This window comes from Anopheles funestus, chromosome 2RL, assembly GCF_943734845.2.
Source record: "Anopheles funestus chromosome 2RL, idAnoFuneDA-416_04, whole genome shotgun sequence".
NCBI lineage: Eukaryota > Metazoa > Arthropoda > Insecta > Diptera > Culicidae > Anopheles > Anopheles funestus.
In genome coordinates, this window is record NC_064598.1 from 28,718,397 (window position 1) to 28,729,412 (window position 11,016).

At 41.2% G+C, this 11,016-nt stretch overlaps 1 protein-coding gene across 3 annotated transcripts in view; it reads right to left on the reverse strand.

Moving 5' to 3' along the window:
- Positions 1–3,590, reverse strand: part of LOC125766536 (uncharacterized) — a 138,128-nt gene extending 134,538 nt beyond the window's left edge. For 2 of the 3 annotated variants that reach the window (XM_049432578.1, XM_049432576.1), the window contains exon 1: positions 2,235–3,590. The gene's annotated coding sequence lies outside the window, so the exon portion shown is untranslated. The remainder of the gene's footprint in view (positions 1–2,234) is intronic. The other variant, XM_049432577.1, reaches the window with a different exon arrangement.
- Positions 3,591–11,016: the final 7,426 nt, after the last annotated feature.

Sequence of the window (11,016 nt, forward strand, 5' to 3'; positions counted from 1 at the left end):
GCATAAAAAGAAAAACAAATTCATTTTTCTTTCCGTTCAACGGTTGTATCATAATTTAAATTTACTTTATGCATTACAACTTCACACAAACAGCACCGTCCCGGCCATAATTCACTACCGTCATCCAAACATATCCATTTGTGCTAAAGTGCATTGCAAAACTACCCATTACGTTAGGAGACGATGAAGGGTACGAGTCTATAAATAATAAAACTTTTAACAACAGTAGCACAGTACACACCAACCAGCCAACCTGGGTACCCACTTGTTGTCAACGCACACGGCAAAGGTGTCCACAGCAACAAGATCACTTGCTCATTCGTAGAAACAATACACCCAGGCAACGAACGAAGGTTAGCAAAGTTGACCGAAACTTTACTCCACACAAAACCGGAAGGAAAATCTCAAACCTTTCCCCACACATTTGTCCCCCTTCTAACGTGTGACCCATCTGTGTGGATTAGTTATCACAAAACCGAGATGATGTTGCAAAAGTGAACAACACACGCAACGCCAACTGCAGGGAGCTTTTCGGGCTCGTTGGGTGAAATATTTATCGAACACAATAAAACCCGAGACAACTTCACTCAAGGGCCTGTCTCGAATTGGCAGCAGGTTCGGATGGGTTGGGCAGCCTTTTGAATTAAGGACGAACTTGACACGATTACCAGGCCGGTATCCTTGTACGGGCTGTTCCGTAAGGACAACCGAGTAGTTCGGAAAGTTCACCACCCGGGTCCGGATGGAAAGTTTGTAATTTTGGTTCAACCGGGCTCTAAACTCCATGCCCCTTTAGTTTCTCAGGTGTTTGGGTGTTTGTGGTCGAGTGGTTAGTGGGATTCGGTAAAAAGGGAGATTGAACAATGGATATTCTTCCCCGTTGCGGTACCAAGGGTGTAAGGGTGTGTGTGTGTATATACGTTAGGTAAATATTTTGTCACTTACATCCACTAGAAGCCGATCGTTCGCCTATTGTTTGCGTTGGGCGCACTCAATTGGAATGGGAATGTTTTCGTAAACTTTGCCAAATCTGCTTTCCTTTCCCTGTGCTGAGTGGTGTGTGCTTTCTCGCTGAGATATAATAGGACAATTTTCGTTCACTTCATTTGCTTCACTTATTATTCAACGATCGTTATTTTCGCTCATACTCTCCCACTCCCCCGATTAGTACACAATTTTACAACATTACACACAGCCACAAAAGACACAAACACACATGGAACGATAATGCTGAGCTTCCTTAATTTGCACTTGAAATCATTGGATCACGCCAAGGGTATCGGAAATGGAAATTTGCTTTCACATCTAATTTTAAAGGGCAGCACAAGGCCAACCGCTCCTTTTCGCTTCACAGATGCACCCCGCCTGGCACGTTTCTGGCACGGCGTTGTTTGGAAATCCGGAAAGCATCATCACACACATTCACACTCCAATCTTCGTACCTTCCTTCTTCTCTTCATCTCTCTCTCTCTTTGGGGCACTAATGGCACAATTAATTATCCCGCTTCTTACTGCTGACGATGCTTGTCGATGCTGTCTCAGCGTGTCTCATCTTCCTGTATGTGTGTGAGTTTTTTTTTCATTCTGCCACACAAGGATCAGGATGCTTGGGCAGGCGTGCGTTAGGAATGGGAAGGATAAGGAAATTCACGGGATAAATTTGGCGACTTTAACGGGTGCTCGTTAAGCAGTGCTTTACGGGGGGGGTTGGGAGCCAACCAACCAGACCCGCTAAAGGAAAGTGTGGAGCGAATGATAAAATAAGCACAACAAATTAACGACCACTCATAACGATCGTAGAAACTTTGCACCGTAATGTGGTTTTTGTTGGGGGTTTAATGGGAAAATTGATACTGACGATTTTTACCCTCCGGATTGGGTGGATTATCCGAAAGGCGTGTAACACCAAGTGATACAATTTGCATTAGCAAGCAATGCTGGGTTGTTATCATTCACATAAATTAGATCATTTTTAAACGAAACGTTTACATTTGGATTTTATTTATTTACTACGGTTTTGTTCACGGTTGTTCACTATCACAACAAATAACAGCTGATTCGTTCGGTTGCAACCAAACATCCAAGGACACACTGGGGCAGTATTTTAGTTAGATTTATGAATTATTTTTTTATGACACTATTATCATTTACTATTTCTACTTATCATTACACAATATTTTCATTTTTTATAACCTCGAGTTTTAAAATTGATTACTTCTTCCTTTACTATTTACCTTTAAAACACTCGAATAACACTCGAACACTTTTGCGATTTACAAGCAAACCGAATCGAACTTGTGGACAAACAATTCAAATCCCAAACTGTCACTCACGCACGGACGCAATGCAATGCGCGCCCATCCGCGTACGCGTACCTACGTTAACAGAAATAGGCATCTATAGGCCCACAAAAACCGCCGTTCTTTCAACTTCACACTGGACACGCATCAGTTACACACGTTACGCCGTGTATGTGTGCGCGTCACAATCATCATCATCATCCCGTGATGTGGGTGTATCGATTGCACTTGCTTTTGCTGCGTGTCTATTCCACAGGCGACCAACGCGACAACCAGACTGAAGCGTTCAGCTCAAACAGTGGCCCTCGAGAGCGCTAGTATGCTTTCGTTATGCTTCGTTCGCCCTTTCCGTTCGGGTGTGTTGGGCTTTTTTGTTCGTTTCATCCGCTTGCTCGACGGTGCCATATTTATCTCATGTTGGGCTGCCTCACATTCTACGTTCTGTGAGCTGAGAATGTCAGTCCGATAGTGAGTGAACGTGATTTCACGAAATACGTATATGCAGTGCGTGAGAGAAACGGTGGAACGTGTGTGAGAGAGAGAGCGGGTGGGAGAGACTTTACCGAAAAGTGATGCACCGAAAATGCAGCATAAAACCTCGGTCGTGAGATGTGAGCGAACTTTTGTGGTTTTGCGTGACGAACACAACGGAACAAAGGGGAAAAAAGCATACAGCACGAGCTCAAGCATGTGTAACGAATCACAACGGAATGAAACTTCATCTTCTCAACCGTGACGAAGATGAGCGAGGGTTGCATTAGCGAATATTGAAACATCCAAAAACACGCACTCACAATCCCAATAATTAGGAAGAAATGTAGTGGTGATGAGATATTCATGCATTGCATTGAAATTACTAACAAGCAGCTAAAATAACAAACCGGCCAAAAAAAAACCATAAACAATCCATTCACTTTCCACCCGCCCCATGTGAGAAAAAGGTGAATTTAAGGGGATGAAATGAACCGAACTGCGAAGTGAATGAACTTCATCTCATGCTCACGAGCCCTTTCATTTATTGCGTACCGCTCTCATCTCACTTCGCATCTCACCCGGTGAGAGCTGAGCTGAAGCGAGCGAGAACGCGCATTTGTTTTCGTCTGGTTTATGTTCGCTCCGAAATTCACTTTCGTTACGGTTGCTCGCCCATGTGCCCGTTTTTCGATGACTGACTGCAGATTCGTTACACTAGCCTTTTCGGTGGGGTTAACAGCTGAGTCGCACGGGGAGTATTGGGGGAGTTGTTTTTTTTGGGAACGTTAGGAACAACCAAAAGGAGAGTCGCGCGAAAAGGGAGGAAAGGTTTCCCCTTCCGCGACCGGGAGGCTTTTTATTCAACCGCGTGTTTTACCGCTCACCGAAGCGTCGTGCCCTATTGTTCGATCTTTACAATATGCTAGCCAGCCCCAAAGCTTTGGCAAAAGGAAGCCGTGTGACGGGACGCGATAGGAAAGGTACGCGACAAGGTGAAGGTGATACAGATGAGGGACGTATAAAAACACAGCATGGCACCGTTCGAAAGGCGTAACTAAACCGTGCAAGCCACACCGTTCCATGACGTTACGTTTTACAGTCAATGGCCCCAACCGGTTGCCAGCTTGACCGTTGTCGTCGTCGTCGTCGTGGGACCCCCTACCGGTGGACGTTTACTTTTTTGCGAAAGAGGGAAAAAAAATCTGTCCGACCAGATTGAGCCCTTTGCATGGTACGAAGCGATCAGAAAATGGAATGTCCATTGTGTGGCGGGCTCTGTAGCAATGACTGCAAATTCCGCAGCTTCGATATTGACCGTAGGTCATTCGATCACCAAATGTAGGCACGAGTAGTGTGAAGTTTTTTTTTTTGTTGCAGTTCTTCATCTAATAAATTGGATCGCCTTCCCAATGGTCGGCGAAAGACGAATATAAACCAACTGTATTGAACGGTGCTTAACAAACGCCGTACGAAAGATGACAACGAAATTTACTTTCCCGGACGGTCCGGAAATGGAGTTGACCGGAACAGCGCTTGATGACGCATCGTAACGTTAGCATGTAATGCATCGCGTCACCAGCATTGGCAGTGCAACCGAAACAATGGGCCCATTTCGGAGTTTTCGGAGTGCTCTTAACCAACGTTGTTGTGCTGAACATTACGCCCGGTTTCCTCCCGGCCACACATAAATGATTGGCTTTTGTTTTTTTCCATCAACTTATGTTTATTTATACCGAAAGGGGGTGTACAAATGTTACTGTTTGCTTGTTTGGGGGCTAGCAAATGGTTATGCTAAGTGTGACATAGCAGCCTTCCAGATGGATGGACATCAAAAACATTTAACATTTCGTTTGGTATAATGATGGATGGATTTTGATGCTGATGCTTTTATTACATAAATGAAAAATTCTGCTAAACAAATATCAAAGTAAATTAAATATTAAGTCATAGATTAGAAACAACTTTAAATTACAAATGCTACAAGGTTTTGCAGCTCTTAGTAATTAATTAGGGCTCTTAATTATTAAAGGGCTCTGAAAGGGCTCTTAACTATTACAAGGTTTTGGGGCTCTCTCTCTCTCTCTCGGTCTCTGTTAACAAATTAAAAAAAACCCAAAAATCGTTAAATTTAGACATGATCATGTACTTTTCAACAAATCTTTCGAATCCGATCAGTAGTTTGTTGGTGTCCCCTGCGTTAATCTGCAGGCTTCTGGGAAGATTCATTGCGCTGGTCATGGTTTCTTTTCAGGGGGGGCAGAACCTTCAAATGGCAAGCATCCCACAGCATTGAGACTTAATGCGATAATGCAAATTAAACATCTCGCCCATATAACCGGGTGATGCAATAAAGGTAATACAAAATACAAGGCGCTGAGAAAAGCAGCACCCAGCAGTAGTAATCACCAACCGGTTGACCGGATTTGGTGACCATATTTCGGATGGCAATTAGCAGTAATTCATCGTTGCTTGCCATCGTCTTCATCGTAATCTTCGTCGTCGTGGTTTGCTGTTCGGCGATACTGGTTGGTCAAGCGACGTAACACAGGCGACGGCACATTGATCATGACCGTGGCCGTAAATCATTCGCGAAGTGAATCATGTCCGTAAGAGCGCGCTCCGGATCTGTCCCGGTGTCAAATTTCATGGGATAATCTTTGCGGCCCGGGTATCACATTCCGGTTCGTAGCGTTCGTTCGGACCGTTGCACGGCAAACAATACCCCGTGCATTGAGATGGTTTGCAATGGTGCGTACCGGACCCGATGGGCCGGTGAAAGAATTTTGTTCACCGAACGCTTTACACGATGTTGGTTTGATCTTTTGTGAAGATGCCCTCCTAGGAGCGTGAGTCGGACAAGTAGTTGGTGTATGACCTCCACCAGCGAATGACCTTCCCACGGGGTAATCTGAAACCAGCAATGTCATCGGTATCGCGTTTACAATAGTTTTGTCCCCACAACAAAGGCGAACAAGCGCGGTAAGACTGTTGTGCATTGTGGTTGCGTCTGCAAGTAATGCACCTTTATAACCGGTCATACCGGACAGAGCCGTTTTGAGGAAGCAGGAAAAACAACTCTAAAAGGGAAGAGAAATACATGAAAGAGCAAAACACATGACAAACAGGAAACAAATGTGGAACTGGCATAGGTTAAATCCCAATGAAATACGATTTCAAAGTTTGACAAGTTTTCAAAATATTGTCCTCTGTTTGTATGTCTTTTATGATAAACATAAAAGAAATATTCTTGATACCAAAGTTATTTCAAAATACTTATTTTCGTTATGCCAAATAAACTTTTATTTGCTTTCAACTATTAAATGGACTTTCACTTAAACATTACTTTACAATCAATCTGCTTGATCTTTAATTTGTTCTCTCATGGTAATTTCCTCTATAATCTGCTTCTTAAAATTAATTCCATCGTAAAATTAGTTTGTCCAAAGAGATAACTTTTATTTTTAAACTAATGTTATAGCTAATAATGTTACGTGTAGTGTTGGGTCAAGAGCGAAAGAGGTACCTCAATCGCTCCGCTCATCATATTGTGCGCGCTCCCGTACAGCCCACGCGAAAAAGAGGTAGCTCCGTACGCGATTTTAAATGTGATATATTTTAATGCGAATTTGTTGCAATAAGTTTCTCTTTACTCAAATAATATTTTAAATTTAAAAAATATATAAAAAATAACAAAAAAATAAAAAAAAATTCAACTCAAAAATTTCATAAGGCTTACCCGTTACGTTTTTTTTTTTGAGAAATTTTGCAAAAAAAAATGAAATTGATTTATTTTAATGCCAATTGGTTGAAAACAGTTTGTTTTCAATCAAATAATGCTTTAAATAAAAAACAGAATAAAAAATTATAAAAAAATTAAAAAAATATAAAAAATAGAAAATTTCATAAAGCTCATTTTTGCGCCAAGTTTTAGCTATAACTCGGTAGGTATCCAACGAATCGCCAATCTTTAACCTGTGGTCGATAGATGGCATCAATGGCTACATTTTCTTCTTGGACGACCATGCCCTCAGATGTCTGTCCCAGAAGGTATTCGAGGAACCAAGTTCCATACCCTGTTTGAGAAAATGTAAAATTTGCCTCATTTTTCTGCAATTCAGCAAAATTTTTAAATGTGATATATTTTATTGCGAATTTGTTGCAATATGTTTGTCTTCACTCAAATATTGCTTTGATTTAAAAAAAGAATAAAAAATCAGAAAATATTTCAACAAAATTTTCCACTCGAAAATTTCATAAGGCTTACCCCTTACGTTTTATTTGGGAAATTTTGCAAAAAAAAATTAAATTAATTTTTTTTTAATGCCAATTGCTTGCAATAAGTTTCTTTTCACTCAAATAATGTTTTAAACAAAAAAAAGAATAAAAAATTATAAAAAAATTAAAAAATAATAAAAATTTGAAAATTTCATAAGGCTCATTTTTGCACCAAATTTTGCCTATAACTCGGTCGGTATACAACGAATCGCCAATTCTATTAATCTGTGGTCGATAGATGGCACCAATGGCTACATTTTCTTTTTGGACGGCCATGCCCTCAGATGTCTGTGCCAGAAGTTATTCGAGGAACCATGTTCCTTACCCTGTTTGAGAAAATGTAAAATTTTCCTCATTTTTGAACAATTTAGCAAAATGTATAAAGTTGATATATTTTAATGCGAATTTGTTGCAATAAGTTTCTTTTCACTCAAATAATGCTTTGAAAGAAGAAAAGAATAAAAAATAACTAAAAAAAAAAAAACTCGAAAATTTCATAAGGCTTACCCCTTGCCATTTTTTTGAGCAATTTCGCAAAATTTAAAAATCTGTTTTATTTTAATGCGAAATTGTTGCAATAAGTTTCTTTTCACTCAAATAATGCTTTAAAAGAAGAAAAGAATAAAAAACAAAAAAATAAATATTAAAATTCAAAAAAATTTAAAATTTCCTAAGGCTATAGCTAGTGGGTCAAGAGCGAAAGAGGTATTTCAATCGCTACGCTCATCTTATTGTGCGCTCCCGCACAGCTCACGGGAAAAGAGGTAGCTGTATCGCAGGAATCGCTCCAGCGTGCAGCGCTCCTTGTTGTGCGAAATTTCGCTCCTGGGAGCGCATCGCACAATCGCTCCTGTGTGCAGCGCTCCGTGTGGAGCTACCTCAAGCGCACCGCACACTTTAGAGAGCGAGAGCGGTGCGCTTCGCTCTTGCAAAAGAGCTACTTGACCCAACACTAGTTACGTGTAATAAGCTGTGTAATTAATTAAAGTCACTCTGAAATATAAATAAATAATTTAATTACATTACTCAAATTTATTCAAATCAACCCGTGTTCAATGTATTTGGTTACTGTGCAACATTATGCAACTGAGTGCGACTCTTTTCTCTTAAAAAGAAAAGATTAAAAAACCTCTGCTCAAAAGCATTGTCGAAGCAGTTTATTTCGTCATTGTTTCAGCACCTCCAACAATTCCAACGGAACATCCAAATGAAAGCGCACACCAAAACATATAAAACAGCGTCCCCGCGCTTACGCTTGGCCACTCCAATTTAAATCTCACTTTTCAGGCATGCCCTTATAGTGAAAAGAATTGACATGCAATGTATTACCAGCGACACTACACACAAATCCCCCAACCCCAAAAAAAACATAGCAAAATACTGAACGTCTGTGAGAATGATGGTTTCTTCAGTGCCAGTCGTTGTCGCCCGGAAGTCGTCGCTATTTCGAACGTGTCAGTTTCACTGCCATCTTCATCCGGGCGGCGTACATATAATCGCGATTGTAAAAACAAAACACAAACTCCACCTTCCTGTCCAACCATTTTCCTGTCTTCATTCACCCCAAAAATTGAAAGAGACCAAGAAAAGAAATACCCATCGCTTATCTACGCCACTTCGGCACAGTTGGAACTCGACCGCAGCAAAGGAAACGTTACATTCCATTCCTTTTCCTTTTACGTTCCTTTTACCAGAAAGACACAAAACACACGCCATACACAATGCGAAAACAATCCTTCTTCCTGCTTCAATCATGGGCCCAGCATCGGCCAGACGTCTCCCCATCTCCCAGCCAAGGGGTCACCGAATGGAAGCAACCCCACAATCAGGCGCCTTTCAACGCTATTTGTGCAAAGAAATGTCGCACTGGGATGGGTTTTACATTTCCGGAACACACAGTCACAGTGCGAGTGGTTTACATAAAAATTGCTATGCTTTACAATCGTGTCTTTTCTTTTATTGTTTCGCAATAGTACAACTCCGGCACTGGGTCGTTCATCTGCAGATGGAAACATCCGAACGCTCGTACATCAGTGACGGCGGTCGGAATTCCAAGGTAGCAACTGATCCATCCGCAGCATTCGTTATCAAAAAAGTGCTTACAAATTGATGGGAGCAAAACTGTACGGAAACAGGGACAAAAAAATGGTTCGGAGAGACACACATTCAATCATATCATGACAATTTACTATCATGCTGATTACCATGATTGATTCAATTCGAAATGTTCAATAATTAACTATTGTTTCAGTGTTGCATGTCAACACGCTTGTATGTCAAGCACTTCAGTGACCTGATTTCCTTTTCCGATCCTTGTACCGGAAGGATTATTTTACCAAACAGGAAACATTATACTCTCTCTCTCTCTCTATCTATCTCTCTCTCTTTCTCTTTCTCTCTGTTTCAGTCTTTACCTCGTTTGTTAACCATCATGATCGATGTCAAGTCAATATTGTCGCTAGCAGCATGTCCTTAGCCCTCATTCCTCATCGTTTAAACCTACAAATGGTTTCACATACAAGGAACGTATCCTTCCCGCAAACAAAAAAGTTCTGATCCCGTCTGGTTGGCAGCGAAAATCGGATTCGACAGCTATTCGGGTTTCGTTAGAGTTTTGTGTTGTTTGCGGTACGGCGCCTCATTATAACTAACCTCGCCCTAGCATTAAGACCACCAAAAAGCACGCGTCAACAGCGGGTGAGCTGTGAGTTGTTCGGATGCCTTTCCCAAAATCCTCACCCATTCCGTCCGCTTCTACCTGTGCACCAGAGGGTTGACCTCGAGCGATACAATCCTGCATACCGTTATCCTGCGGTGTAATCTTTTCCAATATTTGTCCCTAACAGTAAGTATGTTTGTGTCTGGCCGTCCTAAACGTCAACAACCATAAACATAAACAACCTGCCATCACCTTTTACCCCGGCTTCTTGCCACATGACACACATGTGTGTGTGTGTTTAAGCGTCATAAGTTGTTGTCCTGGGATTGACCTGGTTGGATGGTTGGGATGGAAGGTATTTCTACCCAACAAAGGAAGATAGGTTTACTCGAGCGACGACAGTGTTTGTCCTGCCTCTGTCCCGTCTCACAAGTACACGCCGATGACGATGACGACGACGAAGGCGACGACGTCGTCGGGAGGCCTAAGATCTAATCTACCAAATGTTGTCTCCCACGTCAGGTAAAATCAGTAGCTAATTACTTGACGGTCGGTTCACGATGCGGATGGCGCCCATCACCTGTGTCTGCCGTGTGAGAATGTGTTGTCACAGAAACCGCACGTACGGAGCCACGTCGGAATGTATCTCGCACAGCGCAGGAAAGTCAATCGATGTCGTTAAGCTTCTCGCGAGGTTGGTTTCCTGGTGTCTCGATGGTAACATTCGGATTAGATAAAGATGATGCAGCGAGACGAAAGTCACAAATAAAACCTATATACCACTGTAAACTGTTTAGGCACATTCATTTAGAACGTAAAGTTTTATTGCACGAAATTTGTTGAGTTTTGAGATGAAGGACTGTTTGATTGTTTTCAACCTGTTTGATACAAATCTTTACAGAGTATAGTTAGCAATAAAAAAGAGAACAATCTTTTACTGTCCTTGATTGAATAAAGGTAGTTTTTTTAACAAAAGGAAGAAAAGGATTGCTTCTAGCTCCACTGTTAAAACAAGTCTGACTTGTTTGACTTATAGACATCAAACGTTTACCTATTATTTACATTTTGTGTTTAAAAATGCTTTATTACATCAGAAATTAATCTTATCAAGCCAAACATCAAGCACAATATCACATTTTAATCCGTTCCACGTAAGTTAGAAACACGTACTTATATGAAACAATTTAAACCATTATATTGAATTAAAAAATAACGACTTCAATTAACTGAACCAACAGCAGTAATTTTGTGTATTTTGTTCACTTAAACTATTCCAAAAAATTGTCCGTTTTGAATTGTTATCTTTCG